The sequence below is a fragment of the Magnolia sinica genome, chromosome 18 (assembly GCF_029962835.1).
Source record: "Magnolia sinica isolate HGM2019 chromosome 18, MsV1, whole genome shotgun sequence".
Classification (NCBI taxonomy): Eukaryota; Viridiplantae; Streptophyta; class Magnoliopsida; order Magnoliales; family Magnoliaceae; genus Magnolia; species Magnolia sinica.
This window is the reverse complement of record NC_080590.1, coordinates 21,680,752-21,691,519: the sequence shown is the minus strand read 5'-3', so window position 1 is coordinate 21,691,519 and position 10,768 is coordinate 21,680,752. Positions and strand designations below refer to the sequence as shown.

At 41.3% G+C, this 10,768-nt stretch overlaps 1 non-coding gene across 1 annotated transcript; it reads right to left on the bottom strand.

Moving 5' to 3' along the window:
- Positions 1-8,125: 8,125 nt before the first annotated feature.
- LOC131234158 (small nucleolar RNA R71) lies at positions 8,126-8,232 on the bottom strand. Its single transcript, XR_009165566.1, has one exon. It is a non-coding gene; the product is annotated as a small nucleolar RNA R71 (small nucleolar RNA).
- Between the last annotated feature and the right edge of the window lie 2,536 nt (positions 8,233-10,768).

The following is a 10,768-nucleotide window of genomic DNA, read 5'->3' as shown; positions in this document are numbered from 1 at the left end:
TTGAGGTGGGCCCCATGGTTAGGGCTGGGGCGTCTTGGCTGAGGCCGGGGTCTCACCTAACCCGCTCCCTGCACCAAGCAACGGAACTACTTTAGGTGTGAAATTTTGCGTGGGCCCATGATGATGTATTTCTTAGATCCACACTGTCCATCAATTTTTTCAGATCATTATGGGATATGAACCCAAAGACTATACAAATCTGAAGCTGAAGAGGACCACACCATTGAAGACAGTAGGAATTGATGCCGCCGTTGAAAACTTCTTGGGGCCACTGAAGACTCTGATCAAGTAATATTTATATTTTAACTTCATCCAGGTATATGTGATCTTATGAAGAGGTTAGATAAAAAATACACCTCACAGTTGGCCCTAGGAAAATTTCAACTGTAGTTTATTTAATCCCTACTGCTATCTGTGGTGTGATCCACTTGAGCTTTGGATTTACTTCATTTTCGGGTTCATGCTCTAGATTTATCTGAAACAATTGATAGACGGTGTAGATCTAATACAAAAGTGATGGTGAGACCAATAAAAAGATATACACGTTAAAAGCTGTGCTGTGTAATTAGCAACAATCTACGTGGGAGAGAAATCCGGCGTATATTGTTAACTGGAGTAATCGGAAATGAGGATCTCCCGCTTCTCTGTTCAAGCTCAACTGTTTCTAGACAAAGTGGGGTTAGGTGCCGTTAGAACGCAAGATGTGAAGTTGTAAAGTTTTTGAGTTTTCTTCTTGGTGGTCTCCTGTGACTGCCTTTATGATAGGTGCCCCTGTTTTTGTCCCAGGGGCACCCAAAATCCCCGTGCTGTATAGGTCGTTCTTAAGGAAAATTCCTCTTTTTGAAAAAAAAAAAAAAAAAACAACTGGAGTAATCGGAAATGAGATGGAGTAATGATAAGACACTGGAATTTCCTGTGCCTTCAACACAGACGATCCTCACTCGAGAGTAGTAACACGGGGAACGGCATGCAATCACACGCGTGCACGGCTCTTCCTAACTTAAATGCATGCATGCGGGGGAATGACAAGTACGAAGATGAACATGCATGCTTTCTCTTACTAAGCTTGTGTGAATGCACATGGGAATGAAAACGTGCATGCGGAAATTATCTCCAAAAAAACGTGCTGTTTTTGAAACTTAGGTGGACGACACCATGTGAACTTGAAAGGTTTTAGGCAAGTTTGACACTGCTTCGTATGGTCAGGCCCACCTAAGTTTTGGATCAGTGTAATATTCTGGATGAAGACCTAGGATAGGGTGGCGCACCAGATAGTGACAGAGATTGTGTGGTGACCGGACCACTCCCTTGGCAACCCATGTGCCGCTGTCAGAAATGGAGCCAAGCATGCCATGTTTCAAAGGAAGCGAATTCGCCCAGGCAGAGGCTCTGTGCAGTACTGTGATGTATGTGTTTTACTCGGACTGTCTATCTATTTTGCCCGATCATGTTAGGGTATTAGCAGTCGAAAATGAGGTTGATCTTAGGCATCCCCATTGTCACCCATTCAAAGCGAGTTGTGTGTTAGTTGGATAGATTTGTGTGGTATAGTTGGAGATTTTTGGGGATATATAAAAAGAATTCTATGATAAAACAACTGGAACATGTAGGCGTTTGATTTACAGTTTCTATCACATGACAAGTGCGAGTGTGTCATAATTGAATTTGCTGCTCAATTCAAACTGAACAAACTATGACCCCAAGCGTCAAGATATGCAGATACATATTATATGATTGAGATCAAATAAGATTGGTCGCCTGTTCAGTCACTGACACAATATGTAAAAGGATTATGCGATATTTAGAGTGTAGGGTTCATCCTCTTATGATGGGTTATACATTTGCCTTCTTTATTGTTGGAGCATAAAAATCATCATCAGATTGAAGAAAACTGGAAGAGAAAATAGTAAAAAAGACATGGCTCTTCATCATAAAAATCATGCCAATTGCGCGGATCTGCGCACTTGTATTTTACAAGAATGCATGAGTATTGTAACGTAATGGGGGGGGGACACACACACACACATGAGAAGAAAGATCCGCACAATTCATCTCCTATGGAGACTTGAATGTTATAAGCCGGAATGCTGTCGAAATTTATATTTAAAATCATTTAATATTTGTATTTTCATTCATAAAGGCTTTATCTTAAATTTTTTTTTTTTTTTAAAAAAAAACACACACACACACCACCACACATTCACGGCTTAGTGGGATTTCACCACCTATAGGTACTTGAACCCTTGATTAGGTGTTGAAACTCCTAAGAGTCTACCACTGGAGTAAGAGCAAGGATAAAAAGGCTTTATCTTGGAATCAAAAGATAAAAAGGATATAAACGAATTCAGATTATATAAAATATTATGATTATTCTCTTCATTTCTTCTCTTTGTCATTATTAAGTAAGATAATTTCCCAAATCAAGTATTTTTCATTTCTGGTCGAAACATGTACTAAAGGACTTTTCAATACAAATAAAAGAAAACTTTACAGTCGGTCACGAAGAGCAGTTATAAAATATATTCCTGAATGAGGAAGTAAATCTAGCATATGAGCATAGATCCAAATTATAGTTAAAGTTGTCAGCTAACATTACAGATTACATTATGGAATGTAAAAGTAAAGGATTACACTAAGAAATGTAAGTGATTGGCAAAAAAGTAAAGTGATTATACTAAGGAATGTAAATGATGAGTAATTGAAATGATAATTGAAAGATATATTTGGGTTTGATTGGGTTGGTATGAGGTAAAGTCTTTTTGTTTAATTTATCTCCTATTTATAGCCTTAGCCCGGTTATCTGGATGTTTCTCGTGTTCTGACGATTGTTGTAACCGTTCAATACGTCTTAACTCTCTTTGCTTCTGAACCTGTCATCTGCTTATAAACCTACCATCTGTCCTATAATTGATTTTGCACGATCGCTCTTTAATCAACCGTTTAGTGGATGATGTGGCGTTGCTCAATGCGCTCCAGCTGTATCATCGTATAATCATCTTCGCATATCCCCAAAGATATCCAAATACACCATGTAAATTCATCCAAATCACACACAACTCGTTCTAATTGGCTTTCACAAGAATTGGTGATAATAGGGATAAACAGATTTAAGGCTCAAGTGGACCACACAATAAGAATTGAATGTGCATCATTTATAACTTCTTGGAAGCTATAAGAGTTTTATTCAACCTCATATTTGTGTTTTCCATTCATTCAGGCTTCCGTGACCTTATGAATAGATTGGATGGCAAATAAACATTATGACGGCCCTAGGAAAGTTTCAATAGTAGGCATCATTATAACCAGTAGTTACTATGGTGTGGTTCTCTTGAGCCATGGATGTGCCACATTTTTGGGCTCGTGCCCTAAAATGATCTGGTAAAATAGATGGACAAAGTGGATATAACCCTTAAATCACAATGAGCCCCATAGAGCCTTTCCCTGGACGGAGTCCATCCAAGCATCCACTTTGGTAGAAATTTTGATCAAGCTAATATTTGTGTTTCCCTTCATCAAGGTCTTCATGACATTATGAATAGGTTGGATGGCAAATAAACATATGGTGGGCCTTATGAAAGTTTCAGTAGTGGCATTAGCTTATTGGGGTGTGGTTCACTTCAGCCATGGATTTGTGTCATTTTTTCAGTTCAAACCTTAAAATAATATGGCAAAATATAGATGGACAGCATGCATAAAACCCATACATTATGGTGGGTCACACAAAACCCTATTTAGATTGAGTCCATCCAAGAAGGGCTGGGGTGTTAATTTTCTTAATGCGGAATAGCAAGGACCGAGCTGTGCATCCAATATGGAGATCAAGAATATTGAATACATGACGTACCTAATTGAGACACCATTACTGTAGATGGGATACTGAAGTCTTCCTCTCCTTGCACCCTTAGAGAAGCTGTGATGGAGCTGAAACTTCTGTCGGTGGTGTTGGATTGGAGACCAAGTCCTGTTTTATAATTTAGAGGGTAGAAGAGTTTGAAACTCATCAAAACTCCTCTCTCTATGGCTCCACATGCATTTCACAATTCCAATTCCTCTAAAACCCTGTGTGTTTATCACAGTTATAGCACTCAACCCCTTATACAAATTTCTGAATGTATCACAACTTAATAGAACCCACTGGTATACCCGATCACATTATCCAACCCTTAGGACAATTCAGATTGTTGATCAATAAGGCTCACCTTATAGAATTCTTACATGGGGGCGCTTAAGTGAACTACATAGTGGGAATGACCACCATAAAAAAATTTCTTTGGGAGCCATGGAGTTTTGATCAAGCTGGTATTTGTTCTCTTCATCCAGTTCCATATGAACTTATGAATAGGTTGGATGGCAAATAAACATCTTGTTGGGCCCTAGGAAGGTTTCAATGGTGTGGGCATCATTACAACTACTACTTAATGTTGTGTGGTCTGGATCTGCCCAACCTTTGGGCGCATGCCCTATAAATGATCTGGTAAAATGCATGGACGACATGGGGTCAAATATTGCATATCAGACCCATTTATTGTATGGATTTACAAGCATGACACCGTTTAATAGCCTAATTTAATTGTATTTGTGATGCAGGGCGTCTTCATGAGCTTGGACTGGGAAAGGACACTAAAAAGCATGGATTTACCGATCTGATGACACTAAAGCATGGGACGGACTCCTGGGGATTGGGATCGACGATTTTACACAGCCGAGATCCGGAAAAAATCGAGAAACTGAAGCTCAAGTGGCCCAAAAGTCGGCCAGAATGCAAGATCATAGGTTTCTCACCATCCGTTTGTCCCGAAATTTCATACACGGCCTGAAGAACATAAATTAACCGTACATGCAGAATTTCGGCCGTTGTATCCTGGTGGAAGTGGCCTAATGGATAGATCATCCCTCGGAATCATGATTCTGGGCCCACCTGTTGTTTGGATCTGCTTCATCTCCGGTCTCCACGGTCTAAATGATGTGACAGAATGGATGGACGGAGCGGATTTCATATATACATCATGATGGACCCCACAAGGAGCATGCGAGTGCATAGACGGTGCACTCCTGCGGTGCACCGAATTCCTACAAAAGGGTCAGCCACCGCTGACCCGCGTCCTCTTCAAAAACGCAACAGCGTTTTCGCTGTCGTCCGCCGGTCCTCCTCAGTGGGGCCCACTCGACACCTGAAGTGATGATCCGAACCGTCCATTGTATCAAGAGGGTGGGCGTGAACATCGCCTAGGTGGCGTAATCTCGGAAGATAATGGAGAGTGGATTTCAGCTGTTAAAACGGATGATTAACGGTGACTTGAAAGATAACGTGGGCCACATGAAATGAGGACCAAAAGTAGTGCTTCCCACCTGATTTTTCGAGTAGAACGCAGTGGACGGATCGGATTTTCCAAAAAGATATTGAAATGGGGCCCACCATCGTCACAGCGTCAATAACATGACCCTGTTTTCGCAACCGGACGCCGTCCGACTTTCACGGCGAGTTGTACGCCCTTGGGGGCGGTCGGACGGCTGATCCGAGCCGTTCATCATGTAGGTGGGCCAGAAAGCTCCCAGAGGACGTTGTCCTTTTGGAAGGAAAGCAAAGAAGAAGAAGAGGAGAAGACTCCGAGTTTGGCTGCTGTGCGTCTCCGCAACCAACTCGTCCGCGATCTCCGGCCTTTCGCACGGACCTCCTGCTCTACATACAAGGAGTCCCAGCTTCCGCAGCTGAGTCCTGCCAGGACTCCACAGAAGGGAGGTGAGAAGAAAGATAAAAAGGGAGGAGGCTCGGTTTGAAAAGGGGGGATTGATGTTATTCACGGCTGGAGAAAGAGCAGCAGTTTTTTCTCCGAGAGCAGCAGTTTTTTTTTCTTGCTAAGGCTGCTGGAAGAAAGTGGTTTTGCTGAGACGGACGGCAGCGTGGAAAGGCTCGGTTTGGAGGCCGGAACGAGCAGAGGTCTGTTGCTGCTGGACGTTGGCAGAGAGTACAGTGTAGCTGCTGTGCACGGGAGGAGTGCAGCTGCTGTGCACGAAAGGAGGGTCAGCTGCACGTTTTTAGAGAAGCAGCAGGTGGGATTCCTGCTAGACGTGGCTGGAGAAAACAGAAGGAGAATTGGAAGAAAGAGGTTTTCTTTTTTTTTCTTTCCTTTAATGTTTTTTTCATTCTTCTTCTTTTTAGTTGGAATTTAACCCATATCATGCTCGGCTAAACCTCTTAGCTAGGGCTAAGGGGTGAAGCTTGTAGCCTGATGGGAGAGATGTTGCTGGTGCCCTTTGATTAAGATTGAAGAGATTATTCTTGATTTAATTTTATGGGAATATTTTTAGTTTTTTTATGGCATGTTGTGACTGAAATTACAATGGGCTTGCAATGGCTTTGAATATTTCTTTCCTCTTTTTATATTTATGAAGTCAGGAAGCCCTGTTGTTCATCATTGTCCCATGGGCATGGTAGGATGACAGTACCTTCCTGACCTTCATGGCATGTTGATTGATTGATAATTAGATTAATTCTGTTGTTTGCTTTGTCTCTTGGGCATGGTTTGGTGATGGAATCCATTCTAATTCATACACCTTTCATCTCTTGAAACCTATATCAATGGCAGTTCAGTAAATTTCCATCCTGGCATACGATCTCCCTGATCTCTACAAGTGGATCCCCTGAATCCCTAGTTTCCTTCCTCTAAATTCCTTAAAGTTTTAGATAATTATTCCACAATTATTTCTTAAATTCTATTTTGTTTAGATCACATCTTAGTCTAGTTCTAGTTCTTCTTGGTTTCGGATAACGTACAGGTATCAGTCCCTGAGGATTCGACCTCGGTCTTACCGAGTTTATTACTACATCACAACCCTGCACTTGGGGAGTGAACAAGTTTTTGGCACGTCAAGCCAATTTTTTCTGAAATTAATTAGTTTTAGAATTAGGTTAGGATTAGGATTTTACTTACTTTAGGATAGAAGTTTTTATTTTATTTTATTCTATTTTTAGAACTTAACTTGTTTCCTGTTTTATAGGATCTGGACATAAGTTCTAAATGGGTAATTCCTTCCTAATCTCTCTCTCTTTCTACCTTTTAGAATTAGGGTTTAAATTTTGAAATTTTTAATTCTAGTCTTCTTTTTTCTATTTTTAGGAAGCAGTTTATTTTAGAAACTAGGGTAGTTATTTCCCTTTCTAGAAAAATCCTCTAATTTTCGAAACTTTTCTCTTTTGTTTTTCACTTTCTATTTTTAACTCTTTTTAAAATCTAATTTGTTTCCTCATTTATTTTTAGGATTTTTGGTTCAGAAACTAACCTTCCTATTTTGTAGGCCTTTAAGTTAGAAATCTCTAATTTGGTAAGCTCTTTCCCTACTTTCTATTTTTCAACTCTCTTTTAGTAATTTACTTTCTAGTATAAGACTTTCCTAGTTTATTTTAGAAGTTTCCACTTTCTTTTAGAATCTAACTTATTTTATTTTTATTTTGCAGGCCCTTAACTTAGGACTCCAATTTGGTAATTTCTTTCCAACTCTCTTTTTCTTTTTAGATTTCCTTTTCCTTTCTTAGGATTAGACTTTGAATTTGATTGAGGGCTGCGAGTGTTTCATGCCCAAGTGGGCCCGTGACAACACTCGACGTCTCTTGTCGAAGGAGGATTAGTTGAGGGGTTGACTATCCATCGCAGGATTAGACACCGCTCGAAATCCCCTGAGTTAAGTGAAGTTATGGTGAAGACCAACCTCCTCTACTTCCACCCGGGGTGGAGGATACCCAGATGAAAATGAGGTGCAACAGGTACCCCGCCTCGTACTTTACGAGATTTTTACAACCGGCGGGAGTGAGTACGCCCTCATGCATGATTTTTCCCGAAAATACAGGACAAATGGACATCAAGCCAGAGTTATCCAACTCCTTCCCAAATTCCATGGACTTGAATCGAGAGTCCATATTTGCATTTGAAAGAGTTCGATGAAATTATAGCTACATTATGTTTTCCTAATGTATCTGAAGGATACAATTAGGGTGAAACTCTTTCCTTTTTCCTTAAAAGAGAAAGCTAAGACGTGGTTACATTCACTGCGTCCTAGATCCATTGGCACATGGAACGACATGCAGAGGGAATTCATAAAAAAATTCTTCCCACATCATAAAACGATTACCCTCAGAAAAGCGATCATGAACTTTGCCCAAAAGGAAGATGAAACATTCTTTCAATGTTGGGAAAGGTTCAAAGATTTGGTCAGTTCATGCCCACAACACGGATTTGAAACGTGGCGCATTACAAATTTTTTCTATGATGGAGTGTCATCTTCCATGCGCCAAATGGTCGAGACAATGTGTAATGGAGAGTTCATTAATAAAGATATCGACGAGGTATGGGACTACCTCGATAGTTTGGCTGAAAAAACACAATCTTGGGACTATTACCCAAAGTCGAACACCACGTCTAGGCCGACTCAATTAAAGGAGAAAGGTGGATTATATCTCTTGAAAGAAGAGGATGATCTCAAGTGTAAAGTGACTACGCTCATAAGGAAAGTTGAGGCCATGGAAGGAAAGAAGGATAAGGTCAATGAAATTGTTTGCGGCATCTGTGATTGCAACATTCACACAATTGAAAATTATCCTACAATACCCGCCTTTCGAGGAGTGTTGAATGAACAAGCCAATGCCGTAAATAACTATCAAAGACCTTTTCCTGGACCCAACTCCAATACATACAATCCTGGCTGGAAAAATCATCCAAACTTTAGTTGGAGGAATGGACAAACGGCGACTCCTCCAGGTTTCTTCAATCAAAATCCAAATCAAGTGAAACCTCAAGAGGAACCGGTTCAAAATCTCATACAAGAGCTGGCTCAGGCAATGCGGGGAATTACAGATTTTATGCAAAAGATAGATTCTCGTATGACGGTTATAGAAAAGGGGATGCTTCCTGCACAACCTCTCCCCAATCCTAAACCGCAGTACGAGAATAATGATCCCAGCTCTTCAAATCAGATGGGACATGCTAAATCCATCACCACTCTTAGGAGTGGGAAGATCATTGATAAAACTCTTCGGTTAGGCCCGAAAAGCCTCAAGAACCAAAAGAGGACAACAATGATGGATCCGTGATGCCCCACAAAAAGTGGAACCGGAACTTCTAGAGAAGCCGGTTGCTCCATTCCCCCAACGGTTGGTTTCACCAAAACCTCTCTCTAACTCTCGGGATATCTTAGAGGTGTTGAAACAGTGAAAGTCAACATTCCTCTACTTGATGTCGTTAAACAGATACCTTCATATGCCAAATTCCTAAAAGACTTATGCACGACCAAGCGACGGAAAATTATTCAAAAGAAAATCTTCTTGACTGAGAAAGTGAGTGCCATCCTGAAGCAAGACGTGCCACAGAAATTCAAAGATCCCGGTAGCCCAACCATATCATGTGTAATCAGGAACCATCGAATTGATCACGCACTTCTTGACTTAAGAGCGAGCGTCAATTTGATTCCCTACTCGGTATACAAACAGTTAGGTTTGGGTGAATTAAAACCCACCCTAACCACACTACAACTTGCTGATCGCTCTGTTCGTGTACCAAGAGGGATAATTGAGGATGTGTTGGTCCAAGTTGATAGATTTTACTACCCCGTAGATTTTATCATCCTGGACACCGAACCCATCAATAACATGAGCACTCAGATTCCCATCATTCTTGGTCGCCCATTCCTCGCCACGTCAAATGCAATTTTCAATTGTGGGAATGGTATCATGACTATGTCTTTTGGAAATTTGACATTGGAGTCAAACATTTTTTTCAATAACGGCGGCAACTTGGAGGATGATGACGATTTCCACGACATTAACATGATTGACTCTTTCGTGGAAGATACGACACCTCTGACCTTATCCTCTGCGGCCATCTAGAGACATGCCTGGCCCACTCCCATGATTTTGATGATGACATGATTAGGGAGACGTGCGCCTTGCTTGATACTACACCGGTACTTGAAGTTAACCGGTGGAGGCCACAATTTGAAGAATTACCACAAACCGATGTAGTGCCTCTACCGTCTAACCTCAAGCCGCCGAAGCTTGACCTAAAACCTTTGCCCTCTGATTTGAAATATGCCTATTTAGGTCAAGATGAGACATACCCGGTGGTGATCTCTGCCCACCTGGAGAAAGAACAGGAGAGTATGCTTATATCTACTCTCATTGAGCATAAAGGAGCCCTGGGATGGACGATAGCGGACCTCAAAGGAATCGATCCCTCGATTTGTACTCATCACATATACCTTGAGGATAATGCAAAAACCGCTCGGCAACCACAACGTAGACTAAATCCAAACACGAAGGAAGTGGTTAAGGCCGAGGTTCTTAAACTATTGGATGTGGGTATTATATACCCTATATCTGATAGTCAATGGGTGAGTCCAACTCAAGTGGTCCCTAAGAAGTCCGAAATCACCATCGTAGGCAATGTTAATAATGAACTCGTGCCAACTAGAGTCACTCTTGGTTGGAGAATGTGCATTGACTACGGAAAGTTAATAACGTCACGAGGAAAGACCACTTCCCTTTACCATTCATTGATCGAGATCCTGGAAAGGTTAGGGTCATTCCTATTCTGATTTTCTTGACGGGTATTCAAAGCTACAACCAGGATAGAGATAGCCCCCGAAGACCAGGAAAAGACTACATTTACATGTCCCTACGGCACCTTTGCTATCGAAGGATGCCATTCGGACTATGTAATGCCCCGCCACTTTTCGGCGATGTATGCTTAGTATTTTTCGACATGGTGGGGCAATATTT